General features: G+C 38.4%; 1 protein-coding gene across 1 annotated transcript in view; it reads left to right on the top strand.

Annotated features, from left to right (window-relative positions):
- Positions 1-19,490, top strand: part of Nxph1 (neurexophilin 1) — a 292,761-nt gene that overhangs the window by 34,799 nt on the left and 238,472 nt on the right. The window lies entirely within an intron of this gene.

Raw genomic sequence — 19,490 nt, 5'->3', positions numbered from 1 at the left:
GCCAAGACCTACTTTAACCACTATTATGGCTGAATAAACATACAAATGACATCAATATGCATCACCCAAGAATGTGATGAAATTAAATGGCCAATGTTTTTGATATGTGGAAAGACTACTATATATCAAATTCAGAAATCCTGAATTTGGAATTAATTTTTCTGCAAAGAAAAACATTTCATTTTATTCATAACTTCTTTATAGTTCTTAGGAATTCATATTTTACTTAAATCTTGACTACTTTTGAATTTTCAATAATTTAGTGTAAACTGCCATATTTTTTTTTAGGAAAAAATGAAGAGTGGAGAGAGGCCCAGAGTGGAGGAGGAGAGGTCTGGTGCCTGGCTGGGTCAGTAAGGAATTCTCAGATTTGTATAGGAGGTTGGGGAGAGAGGAAACACAATAAACACCCACCTTTCGAACCCCTGCTCATGCATTCTGCAGCCTTATCTTCATAAAGATTTTTATAATGGTTCTGTGTCAAGTTCTTTCAAACGTCCTGCCAACCAATTATCGTAAAAACCTTGCTGAAAAGGTGCTATTTTTTTTGGAATGCTTTCAGAAATGGCAATTGTGAACTCTGCTCCTCTCCACCAGCTCTGCCTGTGGGATGATGAAAATTGACCTTTCTTATAAAATCGGGAGGAAATGGCAGGATGGATAGCCTGGACATGGGGATGCGATCTTACAAAAATTCTCCAGTTTACAAAATTCTCTGGATGTTAGGGTATAGATAGGAGTGGGAGGATAACTTAGAATCTATTTGGTTCCCTTTGGATGACTGGGCAGGGGGTAAGATGAAAAACGTATGGTGTTGGGTTTTCTAGTATTTGTATCCGAAACTTAGAGCTATTTCAGCAGGCTTGAATCTGAATGATTTATGTGGAATTTTTAAGTTTAGCTTTTCAGGATTAGGGAGAATACACAGGAGGATCTAGACTTTTGAGTTACGCTCTTTATGGTAGAGATCAGTTGCACACTCTACCTGAAGACAAAACTGAAGACAAAAGGGATTTATAAGTGGAATTGCTTCTTACTTTGAGGGGAGGGACTTACACTCAGTGAAAGCTCTGGGGCATAGGACTGTCATTAACATAAAGTGTATGTCCCTATGAAACTGACCATTATTTCAGAAGATGGGCAGAAGGAAAGGCAGTGCAGAAGGATGAATATTAAAGCATCAGAATTTCACAGTTTCGCTGTGCAGGGTAGCAACTGCTGAGCCAAAGGCTGTGAATGTATGCTGAACGGAAAGGAAGACAATTTCTCTTAGGAACTTATTCTGTTCTTTTTTTTTGTACAGAAAGATCCTAATGTGACAAGGATTAAAGAAAAGAATTTGTTCATAGCCTTCAATTTAACAGAAAAACTAATAAACCATTTTTTAACTCTCATGCTTAAACCTTCTCTCGTATGTATGTATGTATGTATGTATGTATGTATGTATGTATGTATGTATATATGTATGTATGTAAGTTTATCTGTGTGTATTTTGCTCCCTGGAGGCCAGATCAATTTATTTTTGGGAAGTTTTCCTTTTCTCATGAAACTAAATGCCCTATTCCTCTTTCACATTTCTTACTATAAACATGTATGACAGATATTACTTTCTTAGATATATAGAATGACATTTTAAATTCTTTATCCAAAGAGGAGGTTGTAAAAAGTATGTAGTCTATAATCTAAAGACAAATGCTATTTACCACTATGTTAACATAAATATTTTTTTCCTGAGAGCTATATTGTGAGTAATTCTTAGCCAGTGATTTACTTATTCACTTCCTTTCCTACCCTATAGTATAGCCATAAAAACAAAAAAGTACTATTTTACCATGTCTAAGCACACAGTAGCAATATGTCATTGATTATTTACTTCAGACTGGTTCCTTTTCATTTTTACAGAAAGCATGTCTTCTTTTTGTGCTAAGAAGAAAGAGAAATAAGTCAGTAATGCATTTGCATGCACATTGGAGCTTCATTAATTTGTGATCATCATACTTTGACTCGTATGACAGCTCTGCTTCTGTTTGACTTTGTTCAAGTCATTTAAGCCCTTGGGGACCATTTCCTCATCTGTGTAATAAGGGATTGTACTAAGTGGTCCCTCGGGTCCTTCTAGAATTCTGTGATTTTATGAGTGAACATTTTTCAAAGTACTTTTATATTCATGATTTCATTTGATTCCCTGACCACCCAGTAAGAGAGAGAAGATCATTGGCATATTACAAAAAAGGGCTGTTGGATGTTTTGTCCAAAGTCACCCTGAATTAGAGCTATGTGAGCTGATGGCTGCCCTTGTGGTTCCAAGCTCTGTCACTGGATATCAGAGCCTTCCCAACTGCAAGCCATGTTTAATCATGGTCCTAAGGGCCTGTGTAGAGAAGAAATTTGGGTAGGATACCATTTTCTAAGAATGCTCTGGTGACAGGAGAGATGATATAAAACAAAACAATTAATGTCCATTGATTGTTAATTCTTGTTTGTTTTGGATTCATTGGTGGTGGTGGCATTATGTGTGGGTTCCCCCTCATTTTTCTTTCTGGTGTTAATAATGTGGGATGATCTAGTTCCTATATTTTCATGGGTGTAGCTGACTTCCTTGGATCAGAGCTTTCCTTCCAGAACTTTCTGTAGGGCTGGATTAGTTGATAAGTATTGTTTAAATCTGGTTTTGTCATGGAATATCTTGGTTTCTCCATCTATAGTGATTGAAAGCTTTTCTGGTTATAGTAGTCTGGGCTCTCATCGATGGTCTCTTAGTGTTGGTAGAATATCTATCCAGGATCTTCAGGCCTTTAGAGTTTCCACAGAGAAGTCAGGTGTAATTCTGGTAATTCTGATAGGTTTGCCTTTATATGTTACTTGGCCTTTTTCCTTTACTGATCTTAATATTCTTTCTTTATTCTGTACATTTGGTGTTTTGATTATTATGTGGTGAGGGGACTTTCATTGGCATGTTTTTCTTTAGGTTGGGAAAGTTTTCTTCTATGATTTTGTTGATTTTCTGTACCTTTGAGTTGGGTTTCTTCACCTTCTTGTGTACCTATTATTCTTAGGTTTGACCTTTTCACGGTGTCCCATATTTCCTGGATATTTTGTGTTAGGGATTTGTTTGACTTAAGATTTCCATTGGTCAATGAATCTATTGTTCCTAGTGTATCTTCAATGCCTGAGGTTTTTATCTTCAATCTTCTTGCATCTGTAGTTCCTGATCATTTACCCAGCTTTTCTATTTCCAGCATTCCATCAGTTTGTGTTTTCTTTATTGTCTCTATTTCAGTTTTCAGGTTATGGACTGTTTGAATTGTTTCCTTCATCTGTTTGATTGTCTTTTCTTGGCTTTCCTTCAGATATTTGTTGATTTCTTGCATGTTTTGGTTTGATTTTTCTTCCATTTCTTTAAAGGATTTTTTTTATTTCCTCTTTTAGGGTCTTTATCATCTTCATGAAGTTGATGGAGTAGAAAGATTGAGTCAGGGAAAGAATAGAGGAGAGCAAGAAAAGAAATACCATAACAGAGGGAGCCATTATAGGTTTTAAGAGGAATTTGGAACTAGAGAAATGTCCAGAGATCTACAAGCATGACCCCAACTAAGAATCTAAGGAATAGTGGAGAGGCTACCTTAAATGACTTTCCCTGAAAATGAGATTGATAACTACCTAATATGCCATCCTAGATCCTCCATGTAGTAGCTGATGGAAGCAGAAGCAGACACCCACAACTAAACTCTTGGAATCCAGTTGCAGACAGGGAGGGGTGATGAGCAAAAGGGTCAAGACCAGGCTGGAGAAACCCACAGCAACTGCTGACCTGAACAAGTGCGTAGCTCATGGACTCCAGTCTGATAGGTGGGAAACCAGCATAGGACCAACCTGGACACCCTGAATGTGGGTATTAGTTGGGAGGACTGGGCAGTCTATGGGGCCTCTGGTAGTGGACCAGTATTTATCCCTAGTATTTGAATGGACTTTGGGAACCCATTCCACATAGAAGGAAACTTCCTCAGCCTAGACACATGGGGGAGGGCCTGGGCCCTGCTCCAAATGTTATCACATATACAACTATTGCTAAGGACCGCTGAACTGTGTGCCTGAAGCAGAGTATAGTCTCATTTGGAATGAGATCTCTACTAGCATTTGTCTTCTATGGAACTGAACTCAAGATTTTTTTTTTTAATCTTAATCTCCCCAGATTTTCTCTCACCTTACCAATAACAATATTTTTGTTTATTGCCTGTTAGGGCAATCAGTCTGTGGTAGGGTGACTCTATTAATAGACAATGTTGGCACTTCTTGAAAGTCACTTGACTAAATTCTCTGTAGGTTTCTTACTTTTTTTAATAGTCAAAACCACTTTTCTGAATTTGAAAATATTTATCAATCTTCTCTTCTGAACAAATTTAATCCCTTTTCCTATTCTGTATATGCTTTAAGGAAGTTCATGATTCCCTTAGCAATGCCTCCTGCCCTTGGCAGCACCTTTTAGTGAGCATTTCTATGGGGCACATGTATCTCCAAAACCCTTGCTTTTAGGTGAAATCTGTCCATATTGTTTTTTCCCAACTTCTCATTAGTCTTGCAAACATTCTCTTTCCAAGTACCTGTATATCCAGCCAGGGATAGCTGTGTCAATGAACTTGGACATCCTGGTTCTTTCTCTTAATCACCTAGCTTCTTCTCTCAGAAAACCACTTACTTTTCCCTATATTTGTAAGTTTTTTTTAGGTCTCAGTTGCATCTTCATATTCCTAGATAAAGACATGACCTTTGACTCTCTGTCTTTGTAACCTGAATAATTTTTTTTGTGTGTGGAGGGGTGAATTTAGACCAAATTTACCTTTTTCTCTATCATACATGACTTAACCCTTAGCTTTCATTACTTTGAGCCCCCCCATATTCATATTTGAAGCTGATCCATGTGGTGATATTTTAGATTTAAAAATCTTTGCTGTCCTGCTCTTTCTTTTATTTTTAGTGATTTTTACATTAATTTTCCTCAGATCCCACACACATAATTGAAACTGTGTGTATTCGTTAGTTTTCCTTCATTAACTATGAAGTATGTCCTCCAAAACATAGGTTCTGTTACAGAAAAAAAAAATCCAATAAATCTCTGTGTTTAAAGTTTAACAAGTTGAACTATTCCTGGAGTTGATGAGAGCTGGTCATAGTTTTGCATTCACCCCAGATTTACTTCGATTTGGAAAATTACCCAAGGATTTCATCCCTAACACAAGCATGTGAGATTGGTATGGTTGCATTCTTGAGAGACTTGAGGTTTATATCTGGGTCAGAGTGTATAAGCCACACCCAAATCACTCTGTTCCAAGAGGAAACAGATGAACAATCTCTTCCTTCTCTCTTGGTTTTAAAGTTCAGTAGACACTGTGAGCTACAAGTCTCATAAGTTCCTACTGTTTCTGACTTGGGATTGCAAATTTTCACAGTTACAAGCAACTAAAAAAGAAATGGGAAAACAAACTTGCCTGGTAAGAGACTGGCATATTCTCCACTCTCTACTTATTTTTTTCATTTCTTTGTAGTTTGTCACAGGTGGCTAGCACTTTAGGTGTTCATTCTAGGTGGTCAGGCTGAGCCATCCACTGATCCAGTTAATGAGTGTACATTTCCTTGACTTGAGAATCATTGAGGAGACAGCAGTAATGATCTTGACTTTTTAGCCTTTTACTATCAGAACATAGTAGTTATGATCTATAAGGTAGAGGATACTATATAATTCAAATAGGAACATGCAAGTGTGTTTAATTTTTTGTTACATCTCTAATGAGCTTCTTAATATAGCTCCAGGTTTAATGGCATTTTAGTAGTTGAGTTAGAACAATGATTCTTTTTTCTATTATCTTTTTTTATTTATTTAATATTTTTTCTTACTTTACATATTGATCTCAGTTCCCTCTCCCTCCTATCCTCTGATGCCTCCCACAGACACCCCCATCTCATCCCCCATCCACTCCCCAGGTAGGGTGAGGCCTTCCATGAGGGATCATCAAAGTCTGTCCAATCATTTGGGGTAGGGCCTAGGCCCTCCCCTGTGTCTCTAGGCTAAGGGAGTATCCTTAGCCCGTTCCTGCACTAGGGATACATCCTGGTTTCATTGTTAGAGGTACCGTAGACTTCCCAGGCCTCCTAACTGAGACCCACATTCAGGGATTCTTGGTCAGTCTTATGCTGCTTTCTCTGCTATCAGGCTGGGGTCAATGAGCTCCCCCTTGTTCAGGTCAGCTGTTTCTATGGGTTTCTCCAGCCTGGTCTTGATTCCTTTGCTCATCACTTCTCCCTCTATGCAACTGGATTCCAGGAGTTCTGCTAACTGTTGAACTGTGAGTGTCTGCTTCTGTTTCCATCAGCTACTGGATGAAGACTCTAGGATAGCAAATAAGGTAGTTATCAATTTCATTACTGGGGAACGACATTTAAGGTAGCCTCTCTACTATTTCTTAGATTCTTAGTTGGGGTCATCCTTGTAGGTCTCTAAGATTTCTTTTTAAACCTATAATAGCTCCCTCTATTATGGTATTTCTTTTCTTGTTCTCTATTCTTTCCCTGATTCAATCTTCCTGCTCCCTCATGTTCTCCTCTCCTTTCTTCTCCCCTTCTCTTTCTCCTAACTCCTTCTCCAAACTACCTCCACCCCCCCCACTGGCTCCCAATTGGCTCAGGAGATTTTGTCCCTTTCTCCCTCTCTGAGGGACCATGTATGTCTCTCTTAGGGTCCTACTTGTTTCCTAGCTTTCCTGGCAGTATGGATTGTAGGCTGTTATTTCTTTGCTCTATGTCTAAAATCCACATATGAGTCAGTACATAGCATGTTTGTCTTTTTGTGACTGGGTTACCTCACTCAGGATGGTTTCTTCTAGTTCCATCCATTAGGCCTTTGAGATGGCTCAGTGGTAAAAAAACAACGATTCTTAATAATAGTCACTTCCTGGTTTAGAGATAGTGGAGGGGTGACAGCTGTGTCAGGGTCATATAGAGGAGAGTTTGATGCACTACTTTAAGCAAACCTGATTTCTGGATAGAACAGTTATCACTACTTTGTCACTACTGTTGTTCTTTCTGTCATCTCTATATTATAGTAGAAAAACATTAAAGCTCAAAGAAGTAGATTATCATTAAGGTCTTCATTGTAATTCTTGGTTTAATTGTCTGGCTCCATATTAGGTTATAAATCTGTAATGGCATGGGCCATGTCTATCTTACTAATCATTAATCTTATTAATTAATAAAATCTTTTCTAATTATCTGAATCTCATTGCTGCACTTGCAGTCAGTATTTACTAGACATGCTGAATTATTACAAGGATACAGGATTCCAGTAAGAACTGTAGCTGGAGATTTGTCTGAGGGTGAGGTCTATTTGCAAATTGCCTTTCATAGTCATTTGCAAAAGTATGCCATTGCCTCTTCCCCTTCAAAAGGTCATCAGAAGAAAATGTGCATTGTATAAAAACTGTCCTTTGTATAAATATAAGTGAAAATATAATGGAAATGGCTGAACACACAAATTCATCATATGTAAAGGAAACATATTTACAAACGAGTATATAAAAGGCAGGAAGGAAATCACAAATAAAAGACTAATTATAATAAATGCAACAATGAATAATATTGTGGATGATACCTTATAAGAAGTAAAACAGGTAAAAAATGAAAACCAGTTTTGGAGACTAAAATACATGAAATGTGAAAAAGTTTTGAATAAAAGATCTAGCATCAGGATTGACAAGATGGCTCATTGGCAAAGATGCTTTCCAACAAACCTGATGACCTGAATTTGATTCCTGGAACCCACATATTGGAAGGAGAGAACTGGCTGCTCCAAGCTCTCCTCTGACTTCTACAAGGGTTCCTTGACATATGTACCCCAGGATGTACAAGTGAGTAATTCTGATAAAAAAGATCAAGGATAAGTATAATTGGAACTTTTGAAGAGGTAAGCAAAAGAGCAGAAAAAAAAAATCCCTGTAATGAAAATTAAAGGAAAACTTCCTGAAGAAACAAAGAAGTCATATATTGAAAATATATACCTCAGACTGCAATCCAGAACAACAAAAGCCAAGAAATATTCTAGTAAATCCTGGTGTGAAAGGAAATGACCCTGATTTGCATATTTTAATAAATCAGGAAGTGCTTTATAAGGGAAAAATAATTAGATTTTTATCAGACTTTTTTGATGGCAATTCTTCATGCCAGAAAAAAATGAAGCAATATATTTAAGGAATTCAAAGAGAAAAGGGTGACACAAAGTGTTTGTAATTAGAGGAAATGACTTTTGAGCATAACTGGCACAGATATTTCTCATCACACACTAACCCAGAGTGTTGTCCCACGTTTCCAGAGGAAGTTAGACAATGAACCTTGTGTAATAAAATACTAGAGAGGGAATGACATAAGAATGACTGGTTAGCACTGAACATGTAGCCATTTGGAAAACTAAACTTAAATGTTCTCTAAAAAGGAGACAGCATCTTTGAAATGATATAATGTAGATAAAGAATTGCTGCAAAGATGAGGAAACAATCAAGCAAGCATATTCAACCAAAGCTTTACAACTATTTCTATCAATTGCATTGGTGGTAATAGCATTGCTTTAGTTGGACATGTAACTTGCAGGAAAACTAAAAGAGTAATTGTATGATTGTTTTCTGTCCATATATCATCTAGCATTGGAACTTTCATGTAGAAGAAAGAAGATACAGATGTGATATTAAAGAATTGAATAAAAGATCGTTCTTTCATTTCTGGTGGGGAGGAATTGTGTGAACTCATGACATATTTACATGTATAAATATATGCACATGTCTAATCTCTTCTTACTGGAGAAGCCTACAATAATACATTCCTTAAAATCAAAGGGCACACGTAAAACTCAGCTTGTAGTGATTCTGAAATAATATCTTCACTAAAAGTAACCAGGACTTCCTAGAGCAGTCTTTAATTTCAGGCCTAGGATAGGAAATATATAAAATGAATCCAGAACATCATGTTAAAGTACTTACCCAGGAAAGAGTAAACAACTATGTTGTTATGTGAGAAACTTGGAATAAACTTTAAATACCATTTTTTTTAAAAAAATATATACAATATATACAATTAATATTTATATTTACTTAAGAATTTTTTCAGTAAGAAATTTATTGGATTTTTTAAAAATATTTTTTCTTATTTTACATATAGGTCCCAGTTCCCTCTCCCTCCCATACTCCCATGCTCTTCCCCCAAGGCCATTCCCCACCCACTCCATAGGGAGGGTGAGACCTTCCAGGAGGGATCATCAAAATCTGTCAAGTCTTTTGGAGTAGGGCCTAGGCCCTCCCTCCTGCCTCTAGGTTAAGGGGAGTATCCCTCCATGGGGAATGTGCTCCCAAAGTCCTTTCATGCACCAGGGATACATCCTGGTTTCACTGTCAGAGGTTGCTTAGCCTGCCCAGGCCTTCTAATGGAGACCCATGTTCAGGGGGTTTGGGTTGGTCCAATGCTGGTTTTCCAGCTATCAGTCTGGGGTCCATGACCCCCTTGTTCAGACCAATTTAAACTTCGAACAGTTTTTAAGTGCAATGCAGTAAAACCCATAAATTTAGTTTGAATGCATGAATTCCCTGCACAGTTGTTCCTCTGTGGTTTTGAGTCAATAGATTTAACTTACTTTGGATTGAAAATATTTTAAAAACTGTGTTTCTGTGGTACATATAAAGAGTTTTAAAGTCACAATTTCCTAAAGAATGCATTATAACAACCATTTATATAACATTTATATTGTATCAGGTATTATGAATAACCTAGAGACCAATTAACCTATGAACAGGTTACATGCAAACTATATGTCATTTCATATAAAGAACTTGTCTTATCATGGATTTTGGTACTCAGGGGCTTCCAGGAACAACCTCCTATGGATATCAAGACACAGTCATGTATTAAAAGCCATGTTTGTTATGAGCAGGTTTTCCGGTTTTCCTGCCAGCCTGGTCACAGAGCTGCCCCAGCCCTAAATAACACACAGAGACATTGTATTGGATATAAAGCTGTTGGCTTGTTAGTAGTATTTCTTATTGGCTAGCTCTGTCTTAAATATTAACCCATTTCTATCAATCTAAGTGTTTCCACGAGGTCTTATCTTACCAGAGGGATGGTCCGGAGTTCTTCACTCTCAGTCCTACATTCTGAATCTCCTCCTCCCTCTCCCAGAAACCTCCTTGTTTCCTAGTCCCTCCTATCTTGCTTTCCTATTGGCTAACAGTGCTTTATTCATTAACCATTACGAGAAACATGTTTACAGAATGACATCTCCCATCACACGTAACCTTCATGAAATTCTGGAGAAATAGTTCATTATCTTGGAGGAAGATAGAAGAAAAGAATCAAATATTGATTCCATCTTTCCATTATAAATTTTAGTAACTGAGAGTAGTAAATGAGAGGAAGCTCCCTTCTTCTAAAAAAAAAAAAAATTAAAATGCTTAATTAACAAATGGAAAATAACTGATAAAATGAAACTCTCATAATTTTATAAACTCCAAATGAGTCACTAGATCTATGTATTTTAAATACATCCTACTGCTAATATAGAAAGATATTAAGATCCTGTGGTTTTGGATGAAAAGCTAACAGGAATTAGCATCTTTGTAAAGAGATAGACCTGAGCTTTTCAAGCCTCTGGATCCAGTCGTTGAATTGTAGCTAATACTGAGGGCAGAGCACAGAACCAAATTGTACCATGTCAGTCTGTAACATCTGGATTATGGGAAAATACATATCAACTCTCCCCAGTCCTTCACCTAATCCATCACAAGGGAGAAGGAGTAGCTGAAGCCCAGTGGATTGAAAGGTTGGGCATTGTGGTATGCATCTATTATCTTAGCACTTGGGAAGCTGGAGGCAGGAGGGTTACAACCTCAAGGCAATCCTGGGCTACATAGCAAGACCCTGTCTCAAATAACAAAACAGAGTAAAGGGAAACAAAGACAGGTTTAATAAAACAGGCAACAGTAAACTAAAGTACTTAGGAATGTACATTTATGTGACAAAATTGTGAAAATGTTATTATTACTATAAAACTTGAAAAGTCTATAGTTTGGGATCAAGATGGTTCTTGAGATGTGGTTGAGGAATGTTAGTGGTTAGTATGTCATAGGAGAATGGCAAGGGTCTGATTTTGATTTAGTCCAATAATAACTCATTAAGCTGTGCACATGTTTTATGTTAGATATTTAAAAATTATAAATTTAAAACAATAAAGGCTCAGGAGTGTGAAGGTTTTTTTCTTCCCCTCTCTCAAACGAGTTCTGTGGTTATTCTCACCTCTGTGATCCTAAATCTTATTATAGTCAAAAAGACGCTTGAAGGAAGAGAGGAGAGCTGCTTGTACCTGAAGGTGCACACAGCACAATAGGGAATATCCGCTGTTCCAAACAGACATCATTCCTTCTTGTGTACAGAATTTCTCTACATTGTGTTTGCCTCCAGGGAAAAATAATATGACAGAGGCTTGTTGTCCCTAGTGAGAATTTCTAACACCTGGTGTCAAGGCAGTAATGCCCAGTGGGCTATACGGTTGCCCTAAGTGGTTTACTCATGTCTTCACGCTCCTTGAAGAGCTGCTTACAATGATCACAAAAGCAGTGCTTTCCAGACAGTAGAGTTAATCTTTATTTAATCAAGCCCTCCATTGTGAGAACTTTGTCACCTGAGAATTGTAAGAAGAAAAATGAGTCACCAGGACTTACATGTTGTGGAAGGCAAGCTACCTCCACCCCTGAACAGTCCTGGGAATTAGATCTTTCATTGCTTAGTGATTCACTAAGTGTTTGCAATCACTGTCCACACATTTAGTTGTCAAGATGGATGTTTCTAAAGGAATTATTTCTTCATCTAATGGTGAAGCTCTTTTTATCTTCCAGACACTTCAATTACTGACAGGAAGTGGACACAGGAGGCTTGAGTAGCAAAGATTCACTCAGATCCCAGGGCATGGGGGAGGTGAAACTGTGTTTCCTCTTGTTCTAAATGACTGATGAACTATAAAGCCTGCTTGTTGGACACTCATACAAATTTTATTTTATTTTGGCTTATAATGGTTTTTTTTTTTTTTGGTTTGTGTGTGGTATTGTATATATGGTATATGTACTTGTTAGTGTAGGAGTAATGTTGTGGGTATTCTTCCATGTGGGTACATTTGGTGTCCCCTCCCTCCACTCCTCCCAGTTCTGCCCCACCCCCAAATCTGTCCCTCAGATCCACTGTTCCTCTGTTTTACTCCCAGGGTTAGCCACTGACGACTGCATAGGCATAGCAAGTTATAATAAGACTAGGGCACAAGCCCTCCTATCAGGGCTGGGTGAGCAACCCAGTAGAAGGAAAAGGGTCCCAAAGGCAGGCAAGGAGTCAGAGACACCGCCATTCCCATTGTTAGGAGTCCCACACAAACCCCAAGCTAACAACTCTAACCTATATGGAAATGACCGAGTGCAGACCCACACATGCTCTGTGATTGCTGCTTCAGGCTCTGTGAGCCCCCATGAACCCTGCTTTGTTGTTTCTGTGGGCTGTGTCCCCCCAGGTATTCTCCACCCCTTCTGGCTTCTAAGGTCCTTCCTCTCCCTCTTCAGTGGGGTTCCCCAAGCTCCTAGGAAAGGGACCTGATGGAACTCTCCAGTTTTGGCTGTCTTCACCTAATGTTTGGCTGTGGGTCTCTGCATCTGGGCACTCAGCTTCTTTACATGGGATCTGAGGATATCAACTCAGGTCCTTATGCTTGCATGGCAGGCATTTTAATGACTGAGCCATCTATCCAGCTCCATTGACAAGGATTTCTGAAACTGTATCCAGTCTCCCTCTCTCTCTCTCCCAACAGTTTTAAATGATAATGGAGCTATCTAATGATATCTGTGTTGGTCAACTTCTGATTTTACTATTCAGAACTCATGTAGAATAAACGTTATTATAAATAATCCCAGAGTGACTTGGGAGGGCTTAAGGGCATTTATTTGCATAAAGCCACTGGATGTATTTTAGAAATAAATTTGCACAGATGCCACTTATTGAAATGTTGTGGCAATCAAATGAGCAACTGAACTATCTCCAAAAGAAAGAAAACTACATCCAAAGAGCATTCGTTCATGGTTGGAAAGACCTAGGGTCTACAGGATTTGCAGCATGACATCAATACTATAAAATGAAAAACTAAAGATCAGAGGCGACATAAAGAGCTTGTTTGCATTATTCTTGGATTTGCTTGTATCTTAGCAATATCTACCAGGATAAAGTTAGTATTTGGAGTAAGCTATGCAACCTATACACCTGAGAAAAACAAACAAAACACACAGAAAATAAAACAAACAAAAACACTAGCCTACCAATTAAGTACTTACCCACAACTTCACCATAACAATGGTTTATTTTGCTTTAATAACTAGTATTAAAATTAAATTATGGTAATGCCATCGTTGGGAACTATCTAAAGCTTCTTCACAGTCTAGACTTAGTTCTGGCAAAATGAGACTTGATGTTCTCTTTGGCTAGCTTCAGTTTGGCTTAGCAGTCACACACATAGTCTTGTTGCCTTTTGAGGGAGATCTAAGATTGGCTGGGGAGGCCCTGAGTATCTGGCCAAAGTAAAGGAATCCGTGGGCTGGGACTCTGCAGAAGCTTTGGCCCAACAGAGTGAAACTGCTGAATTCCAGCGTTTTCACCAATTTGCTTCACTTTGAAGAGCAGCCTCAGTTTGAACAGCTGGGGCTAAATTACAGGGCAGAGTGTTTCTGAGAGCTTCGCTGGCTTCCCCAAATGAGCATGTGGAATCTGGCCCCTGTCAGCAGAGCCCAAACACAGCCATCCGATTGTGCCTGGGTGAAATGAGGATGCATTCATTTTCCTTTCTAAAGTCCATTTCCTGCAAAATCAAACCTCCTCTTGTCAAACCCACATTCTTCTGTTTTTAGCAGAAGGCTTTGAGGCTAGGGAGCTACCTGAAAGATTTACTGTTCACAAGACTTTGCATGGGGTAGGGAGTGGGCTGGGGCAGGGTGGGTGGGGTGAGGGGTAGGCTTAGATTTCCTTCAAGGCTTTCCAGGCCTAGACTGGAAGATACTGGGAGGTAAAAGGAAAGTTAGAACGCTCTATCTCAGGATTTCAATCTTTGTAGTTCACCTTCTTTCTGTTCTGGACATTTGATGTTTTAACTTTAGGCCTGCTTCCATTTCTCCTTCCTAGTTCAAGGCTTAACAGCACTGATGGTCACTGACTCCTTTCTTCTCCATCTGTATTCAGATTCAGAGTACTTCTGAAGGGGGATAATCCCGAGAGAGAGCAAGAGTTGAATCCTATTTACTGCCCTTGCAAGGAGAGACTGTAGAATGTGGTGCCCAAGAGACTGTTAGTGGGCCTTGTCTCTCTACTTAGTGAATGGAGTAAGTGGGTGGTTAGAATTGTTTTTGACCTAGTTCTGACACTTAACAGTTAACTAAAGATACAACAGCCACCCAGCATCCTTGAAGCTTAGATCTCTTCATTTAAATTCATTAAATGTCTTTTCTAAATAATTGCAATTTGTTAATACCCAGGACTAAGCCAATGTGAGTCTTTGCAACTGCCTTGCACAGCATACATACATGCGAGTTAACACAACGTGTTATACTTTCCGGCTTTCCAATTTCCTAGACTTACAGGTAGATGGGGTATGTCTTGCAGTGAAATTACTGCATAGGCAATCAGTCTGTTTGGCTTTGTTCTGCCATTAATTGCTGAAAACATTTTGGGTGTCAGGGCTCTGTATTCATATATATATATATATATATATATATATATATATATATATATATATTTAGAAAGCTGAATTAGATAAACGAAATGAAGCATTATTTTTAGTAGCAGAACACACATTTTTTTTTTTTTTTTTTTTCAGAACACACATTTTTCCAGTGAAGTGTTATGAGATCCCAACATTTACCTCGTACCTATACAATTTAAATATAAATGAAATGAAGCATTAGTTTTAGTAGCAGAACACACATTTTTCTAATGAAGTGTTATGAGATCCCAACATTTACCTCGTACCTATATAATTTAAATATCAGTATATACTGGGCTGTGCTAAGTCCTATAGAAGCAAGTGTCCAGAGTGGTTTCTTCTGCAAGTGTCCCTCAAACACTGCTGTGACACCATAGGGTTCTCTGAAACTCACTTAAAACCATGATGCCCGTTGTTCTTGAAGGCCTGTTATTTTGTATATGCACATATGTATTTTGTATAAACCATAGACATATCAGTCAATGATTTTAAGTAAGAAAGGTCTCCTAATTTCTCATTGTCTTAGCCAATTTTCTTATTATATCAAAAAAATTATGGGGATTTAGTGGTTATGGCTATGCAAGTATAGTCTGCAGCTAGAATAAAAGACACTGTCCTTATTTTTTGTTTTGTTTTGTTTTAAGAAGTAGGCTAGAGAGGATGTCTGAAGTATCTCTCCCAGCCCAGCTTTGTCTACGGCGCCATCTGTTTCATTAAGCCTCTGATCCTCCGTATGCTCCCTCTGCAACAAATCAAGTCTGCAGAAATTTGCTGACTATCCTATGTGTACCAGGCATGATGCTGGTGCTAGAGTTGCCACAGCCACTGAGAAGCAGCCCTGTGTCGAGGATCTTGTACAATCACAGTGCTCTAAACTGGCTCAGCAAATCACAAGTGGAGATTTATATTTAGGCCATACCATGTAAGATCCTGTTAAGTTTCTAACAGTGGGTACAAAGAAACAGAGCGCTTTTAAGAAATGTATTTATTTTTATTATTTAAAGTATCTCTCTCTCTCTCTCTCTCTGTGTGTGTCTGTGTGTGTCTGTGTGTGTGTGTGTGTGTGCTTGTTAGTATGTGCACCTGAGTGCAGGTGCCCTAGGAGGCCAAAGACCTTGGATCACCTTGGGCTGGAGTTACAAGTGGTTGTGAGCCACCTGCTGGGGACTGAGCTTGAGTCTCCAGGAAAGTCAGGAAACATACTAAACTGCTATCTACCTCTCCATCCTCTGAAACTTTTAATTTTGTATTTGAAATATTCAGCCTGCTGCATTTGCTGCAGTTTTCTTAGGCTGGTACCACCTGGCAGGCCAAGGGGTCCAGTGGCAGCAGCTGTCAATATATTCTGACTTATTTCTACAAATCATCTGAGCTTTCCTTGCAAAAATAAGAAATATTCATTTAAAATACATTTTAAATAAAAAGTTTAGAAGTCATATCAAATTTGCCCTCTTCCCATTGGACTTCACAAAATATAACCGCCTGTAAAGTTGCCTCAGGGGTTTAGTCTGGATTGAGTTGAATAAATGTCGTCAAATTGAACATCTCTAAAAATGATAGAGGAAAAAAAAAAGTCTCCAATAAACTATCATGTTTTAGATGTAGGTTTCTTTTCATAAAAATAATGATACATTAGTTACTTATATGCAGATGTTACCAAACTACACAACAGAAACTACTTCTGGGAGGAAGAATTTATTGTGACTCATGGTTGTCGATGGCTTAGGATGTTATAGTGGTGGTGGAGTGTGGTAGATGCTATTCTTTTCCTTGAGGTCAGGCAACAAAGAAAATGGGAATTCAAGAAAGGTCCAGAGTGAGATGTAGCCTCAAGCACCGGATAATATGGGCCTCCTTTCTCCATTATCAGACTATTTACTCAAGAGGGATTCATCCATAGATTAGGACAAACCCCTTTGGGTTTGTGCTTCACTAGTGCTTTCGACATTTGTTCTCCTGATCTAGTTGACCCCCAAGATTAAGCATCATGAATGTGTGTTTGTTTGTTTTACTAGTGTAGGGAAAATATTGTGCGATTCACAAATCTACTTTTTTACTTTTCAGTGCCAGGATACTGTCACTCTCCTCATTTCATGCTGTTTTTGATGTAGAAGCTATCATGTATGCAACTTACAAGATTCATAACGTTCTTATTCAAGGCAAATCTACAGGTGAGGTGGTTGTGAGCATGTGGTATACTTCAGATTACCAGTCCCCAACACTAATCTATAACCTGTCAACTTTTCTTGAGAGAACCCTGCTAGTGGAGATTTCAAGGCAAGACATTAGCTGAGCTGTCTTGCTAGACTTTCATGGAAATTGCAGATGTTTACGTGTGAGGGAACTTGTAGTTCTCCTCACTTTGCAGAAGGATAGAAGGAAGAATTCCACTGTTCTCCTGGCTCCACAGGGTTCCATTTCCTTTCATAAAGTGATTGGAGATAGAGGTGGAACAGGCGTATGTTTTATTATGGGGGAAAGTAAACTCAAGATAACGTCTTGGATGGAATCATTTTGATGCATACTTAAAACACTGTTAAATACCCTAATTTAAAAAATTTTTAACTAATGCCAGGTGTTGGTGGCTCACACCTTTAATCCCAGCACTCGGGAGGCAGAGGCAGGCGGATCTCTTTGAGTTTGAGGCCAGCCTGGTCCACAGAGAGAGTTTAAGGACAGGTTCCAAAGCTACACAAAGAAACTCTGCCTCGAAAAACCGCTCTCCCCAAATTCTAACTAATATATTTCAAGTCATGTATCGATGCTAGAGTACGGGAAGCAATAAGGGCAATCTGTTCTGATGAGAGCATTTTAGATTCAGGTATTGATTAGGATCCTCTATGAAAATGAGGAGGAACCATGGTTAATAAGCTCTCCATGCATGTGGATACCATTATTCTGAAGGCAAAATAGCCACCAGCCCCATGCAGCCAAATATCTCTGTGTGGTTCTGAATTCAGGGCAAGTGTAGTTCAGAGAAGAAAGTGAGGTACTTTAAGGAATGAAGCAGAGTAAGGAGGTCTAGGTTCTGGCTTTCTTATACCCTTAATCCTCACTTGTTGAATGAGTTTTCTCTTCTTTAATAATCTGTTGTCCTGGTTGGCATATTCTCTCACATCAGGGCATCACTATGAAGGGAGCAGTGTTACCTCAAAGGAAAAATTCTTTCTTTCAAGAAGACCATGTTCTTCCACTGACCAGCTCTGTGACTTAGATGAGTCATTGCACTTGCTGAGTCTTTGTTTCCATGTCTATAAGGATAGTGCAACACAGACCTAACTACTTGGTTGACTAAGTGAAGTGCATGCATAACATGCTGGGTTAGCACTTGCCTATCTATCCCAACACATCCTCTGTGGCTCCAGTCTGATTTTCAGTATTCTTTGCCATCTCTCTTCAGTTCTAGACACATATTGGGCTCTTTCGGACCTCAGGATTTTGAGCATGAAGTTATTTTTATACAGATATCTCATTATTCCTCATCCAGTTAGTTGCTACCGTTTGTTTTGTTCTAAGGGAAATTATTTCTATACTTAAGCCACACTGAAGCTATAATTCAGTTAAGTTGAAAATTCTTTTTTTCCTGCTCATAATAAGTGTGATATTAATAATTTACTTTAATATAATATTTAAAATATTTAGTCTATATATTTTCCCACCATCAGGTATACACACAAGAAGAACTATCACTTATGTTTATTTTGTTTACCATTGTACTCTGCAAGTCTCACAGAGTATTCATCATAATAATTGCTCAATAAGTATTGGTTGAGTAAACATACAGTCTACTAGCACATAGTGTGATGTGGGATAATGCTCTTGTTCAGTGTAAATATTTGTCACTCATATTGGTTTAATAAAATGCTGACTGGCCAGTAGCCAGGCAGGAAGTATAGGCGGGGCTACCAGACTAGGAGAATTCTGGGAAGAGGAAAGTCAGAGACACTGTCACTAGCCAGATACAGAGGAAGCAAGATGAGAAGGGTATACTGAGAAAATGTACCAAGCCGCATGGCTAAATATATATAAGAATTATGGGTTAATTAAGTTATAAGAATTTGCTAGTAATTATCCTGAGCAATAGGCCAAATGGTTTATAATTAATATAGCCTCTATGTGGTTATTTGGGACTGAATAGATGCAGGACTGGGTGAGACAGAAACTTCTGTCTACATAGTGTGTATACAATCTATATCCAGTCATCATCTTACCAGCTTCCATGCTGGTAGCTCTATTATTAGATACCCTACTCCAATTACACAAGGAGAGTACTCCATATGAATTAGTCTTAAATGTCTTTAATCATCACGGTGCGAGTGACTTTCTACTTATCCGTGCTAAAACACTGTCAAGAAACAAATTAAAAGAGTGAAAGTTTGTTTTTATTCACAGTTTTTGTTTTTAAGGCACACAAGGCAGATTGGGATCCAGGTGGGGCATGCTGCAAAAACTTCTTACATCATGTGACCTAGGAAACAGAGAGCAGCTAGAACTAAGAGCAGGACCTGTCCCAGACCTCTCTTTCCTCAGCCACAGACACTGGCCCCAATAGTACCAACTAACCAGGGAATAAACACCTCAAATACGATCCTGTACATGGAGACATTTAAGATTTAAACCATAACATTATTGAAGATTTCTTTAGAGTCCTACAAATATAAATCATTTAGTTTAATTCCTC

The sequence above is a fragment of the Phodopus roborovskii genome, unplaced genomic scaffold, assembly GCF_943737965.1.
Source record: "Phodopus roborovskii unplaced genomic scaffold, PHOROB, whole genome shotgun sequence".
NCBI lineage: Eukaryota > Metazoa > Chordata > Mammalia > Rodentia > Cricetidae > Phodopus > Phodopus roborovskii.
The sequence above is the reverse complement of the archived record's forward strand: the minus strand, read 5'-3'. Positions and strand labels throughout refer to the sequence as shown.